General features: G+C 37.3%; 1 pseudogene; it reads right to left on the reverse strand.

The window, feature by feature from the left end:
- Window positions 1–4,801: 4,801 nt before the first annotated feature.
- Window positions 4,802–5,224, reverse strand: LOC105421819 (auxin-responsive protein SAUR36 pseudogene; annotated as a pseudogene).

A 5,224-nucleotide genomic window follows, 5' to 3' on the forward strand; every position in this document is an offset into this window, starting at 1 on the left:
GGGAGCAATCTCCGTGATTTTCTTCGAGTTGATCATATTTCAGTAAGGAGTTTGGAGTAACTAAACTTTAAAGGTAAGGATGAGAAGAGAGAAAACTACAGGTGATGGTGAAGTGAATTGGAGGCTAAAGGAGAAAAGAGGACTACAGGTGATGGTGGAATAATTGGAGGCAATGGAATTATATATGGCATTTTGGGGCATGCACTGTTGCCGCAAAATGGGTAGAGAAGGAGAAGGGGGAGTTATGGGAGAGACAATAGAAGAAATGTCACTGTACTTGTTGGATTGCAAGAAGTGCATTGGCACATGAAATATATTTCCCTATTTCATTGGCAAATTGGGGCCACAGGTTTAAGATGTGCTTGATATTCAACCAAACTCTATGTAAAAATAGTGGAAGAGATTGGGGGATTGTTGGGGCCATTACTGAAAACTATGTGTACATGCTAAAGTAGTTGGGCAACATCCCATGAGGATTTGTTTTACATCTCACTTGCTTTATTCGAAACTGTATGTGAAAAGCTCAAGCAAGCCTTTAATCCTTGTGGGCCACATGAGTGTGGCTTGTAAAAGCAATTGGAGAGGTGATGACCCAACTAACTCTAAACATGACTCAAGACCCTACTTCATGTGCTACTGTCCTTCTTGTAACCAGACAACAATGGCTCTCTCCCTCTCTCTCTCTCCACCCTTCAATATAAGTTAAGCTCATCACCTCCCATTCACACCACCACAAGCTCATTCTTGCACACCAAACTCTTCTATTGTCTTCTTGTTTTCTCTTCTTTCCAGTTACTAACACAAGTTCCACTGCTTACCCACAAAAAGAATACTAAGTTTCTCTAAACTTTGTATTTAGCCATGATCAATTCAAATAGGCTCTTGGAGATAGCGCGCAAATGGCGAAGAAAGCCATGAGTCAAAGGAGGAGAATATCCCTCAAAATAAATACTAGTGATCAAATAGACTCAGTGGCCGTTGAGGGCCATTGTGTGATTTATACAATAGATGGAAGCCGGTTCGCGATTCCATTAACGTTTCTTAACCGCCCCATCTTCCAAGAGTTACTCTTGATGGCTGAAGAAGAGTATGGATTTAGATCCAAAATCTAGATCCGGATAGTAATTCGGATAATCCAGGCATTGGTGGATTCGATTCGGATCTGACCCGGTTTCCTAAATTATATATATGTGTGTGTGTTTTAATTTATATATTTATTAAATTGTATATCTAATATATATAATTATTTTAACATTTGTAATTATACTTTAAGTTTACAATATACAAAATTTATTTTGAACTAATTCGGATCCTATATATAGTTTTGGATCCAAATCTAGATCTGGATCTGATGTATACTTTTTTAATCTGAATCTGGACCTGATCAGAAAAATTCTCAACCCTAGTACCAAGTGTAAAAAAAATCCACAAAAAAACCTTTACTTTTAAAGGAATTGCCCACCTCCATAGCTTGTTTAAGGACTATCTGTTCCATCTCAAACGATCATAAAAAAGCAAGCCATGGGCTGATCTAATATTAAGGATTCCATCATTTTCTACTTCTCAGACCAAATCATCATCAAAAGTTTGTGATTCCTGACATCCTTGTAAAATTTGAAACAGCGCAGCAACTTCAGCAATGACCATATCCAACACTCAACTATGGGCCATTTGAATTCTCCATATCACACCACCACCTAATATATCCATCATTTGTATGACAGATAGTCATTGGTCATTTGATAAATTAAAAACACTTGGAAATTGGAATTTTAAAGGGTCCTCTCCCAGCCACTTGTTATGCCAAAAAGATATTGAATTCCCTATCCCCATGACCCAACGGGATCCATTTTGCACTAAAATTTTCATCCTAATAATACCTTTCCACATATGTGACTGATATGCCGCCCTTCTTCCCCTTGCAATCCATTGAGTTGATTGATCCAAACCATACTTTTCTACCAACACCTTCCTCCATAAGTGGTCCTCAAATTTCATAGAGCGCCACCACCATTTAGCTAAAAGAGCCTGATTAACCAATTTTGACCTCCTAATTCCCAAACCTCCATCCTTTTTAGGCGTGCATACTCTCTCCCAATTAACAAGATGATATTTTCGACCATCCCCATATGAACACCATAAAAATTTCTTCATCAATTGTTCCAAATGTTTGCAAATAGAATATGCCATTTCCAATAATGACATCTGATAAATCGAAAAATTAGATAAAGATGATTGAATCAACATGACCCTACCTCCCAACGATAGGTGTTTAGTTTTCCATAAATCAAGTTTAACATGTGCTCTTTGAATTATCAGATCCCACACTGATTTAGGTAATTTAGAATCTAATATTGGTACCCCCAAATACTTAATTGAAAATCTTTCCACCCTGCATTCAAATTTTAAAGCCAATGCTTCCATAGTATCATGAGAACATCCTACAACCACCACAGATGTTTTCCTGAGGGCCAAAACCATCTCGCGACATTGTAGCATCCTTTTTAAATGTTGAACTTCCTCCAAATGAGCCCCACAAAAAAGTAAGGTATCATTCGCATATTTCAAATACAAGATACTAAATCATTGTTATGAGCAACCTTGAGGCCATTAAAACGGCTTCTTGAATGAACATTAGAAATCTTAAGGCTGAAAGACTACCACCATAGTGAATAAAAAAGGTGATAATGGATCCCCCGGTCTCAATCCTCGTGAAGATTTAAAAAATCCTTTAGGGCTTATGTTAACCAAAATCGAAAAATGGGAACTAGATAGACATTGTTTGATCCACGATCTCCACTTCTTCCCAAATCCCATACATCTCATAATCTGCAAAACACCCCATTCTTCCCTATTGTAAGGTTTCTCCATATCAAGTTTCAGAACAACCCCTGGTTCCTTGTTAATTTTCCTCGAGTGTATGCATTCTTGGGCAATCAAAATCCCATATGTAATCACCTTATCCTTAATGAAAGCCGTTTGTGGCCCTGAGATCACAAATTGAAGTACCTTTTTCAGCCTTTCTGCTAAGATTTTTGCAATTATCTTAAAAGCTCTGGTCAAAAAGTTGATTGGACGTACATCTGATATCTCTGCAGTTGACGTATTCTTAGGTATTAATGCAATGGAAGTTGCATTAATTCCTCTGTAAAGCCCTCCCCTTGTAAAAAAATTCCTTCACCATCAATAACAAATCCATATTAACAGTATCCCAAAATTGCTGGAAGAAAACTAAAGGAAATCCATCAGGCCCAAGGGCTTTATCACTCGGTGAAGAAAAGACCACCGCCCTTCAATTCACTTTCCATGACCATCCTTTCCAGATCAAGTGCCATGTCCGCAGATAAACATTTAAAAGGCACACCCGCATACATGGCTTCCAGAGAATTTCATTTGTAAACAAATCTTGAAAGTGCTTCACAAATCCCATCTCCCAACCATCTGTATCACTTTCTTTGATGTTCTAAAAAACAATACCTAAGACATTATTTTGCCTTCTTCTAGAGTTCACAATTGCATGAAAAAATTTTGTTTTAGCATCCCCCTCCTTCAACCACTTCACCCTAGATCACTACTTCCAATAATTTTCTTCCAACATGAGAATCTTATTCAACTCACACGATAACCTCTTCCTCATCAGTCACATTACCACGATTTTGAGTTGTCACTTCAACGAGTTCAAGCCGAGACATAATTTCATCCATCTTATATATCACCGAAAAATTGTTAACCCTTTTCCACTGTAATAATCGATGCATGACAGTTAATAACTTCTTATGCGCCTGAAAACCAAACCAACCATAAACAATGGTATTGTTCTAAGTACTTTTGATCAATTCCACCACCTTCTTCTCTTCCAACCAAACTCTCTCCATCTGAAATGGTTTTACATCGATTTATTTTATTTTTGTTGTTATGATAGTTCTTCTTTTGTCACCTATTAATGCTGATAACAAAGTACATTTAGGTTGAGAACACAACCTTACTCCCACGGATATAGCCCATCGGGTCAAATCCATCCCGTTCTATAATATAGTTCTGAAATTGATCAAATTCACTCAATTAACACACCATATTATTTTTCTATTATTTGCTTAAAATAATTAGGAGGTAAAATACGAATTTACTTGTTATTTAGTAATTAAGAAAAAGAACTTAGGGTGTCGTTTTACCATAAATTTGGTGGTCTAGAGGATTTTCTACCGGGGAAATTTACGTCTTACCCACAAATTCTTGGCCACCTTTCAAAAAAGAGTGTGGTTTGTATAAAGGGCCAACTTTAAATAATTAAAGGAAGGCGCATCTCTAAATCCCATTAAAAGATGGGATTGTATACAATGAGACCATTTACATTTGAGGTAGGGAGGTCATAATTATTTACAACCATCCGATGTGAAATCTGATTGCTTGGGTGTTTTACAAATTTCGAGAAAATTTCTTTAAAACTTTGCGTTTGGTCAATGAAATAAATGTAACTACCCAATTTCACATCCAATAATGAAAATAAATTGTGACCACCTTTGTACTAAAGATAAATGGTCTCAGTATATACTTTCCCCTAAAAGATGCAGTTTTGTTGCCAAAAACTCATACGGGCCAGAACTTTAGAGGAGCCATTTTGCAATTTGATTTAGCAGAAAAAGTAAGAAAAATTGTTGATGAAGAAGCTAAAGCAATGATAAATTTGATGTATAAATTTGTTACATTTGAACAAACTGTATTTAGTTTTTACAAGGGACAAACAACTGCTTCGTTCCACCTCCAAATAAAGTCTTGAATGCAAGACTCACGACTGGTAAACTCAAAATCCAGGATGAATCATGTTTGCAGAGGTCGTTTCATGAAGGGCTAGGGAAGCAAGAGAGGTTCTGCAAGAGGCCATGGCAGCCAATGCCTTATCCAACTCTCTTGATGCATTCTTTCTCAAAAGGGAGACTATGTACTCCATTGCAAATGCTTCACAGGGCACTCTTAGAGGACCACATCCTGTGAAACCAAACTCTTCTTCAGCCATCAAGAGTAACTCTCTAAAGATAGGGCGATTAAGGAAAGTCAAAGGAATCACGAAACGGCTTCCATCTGTTGTATAAATGACAAAGTAACCCTCATCAGCAACTGGTCTAACTTCCTCACTAGTTGTTTTGAGGGAGACTTGAACCCTTTGTCTCATGGCTTGCTTCTGCCATTTGCGAGCAATCTCCATAATCCTCTTCGAGTTGATCAT

Source organism: Amborella trichopoda, chromosome 9 (assembly GCF_054954075.1).
Source record: "Amborella trichopoda isolate Santa Cruz 75 chromosome 9, AtrichopodaSantaCruz75HAP2 v2.0, whole genome shotgun sequence".
NCBI lineage: Eukaryota > Viridiplantae > Streptophyta > Magnoliopsida > Amborellales > Amborellaceae > Amborella > Amborella trichopoda.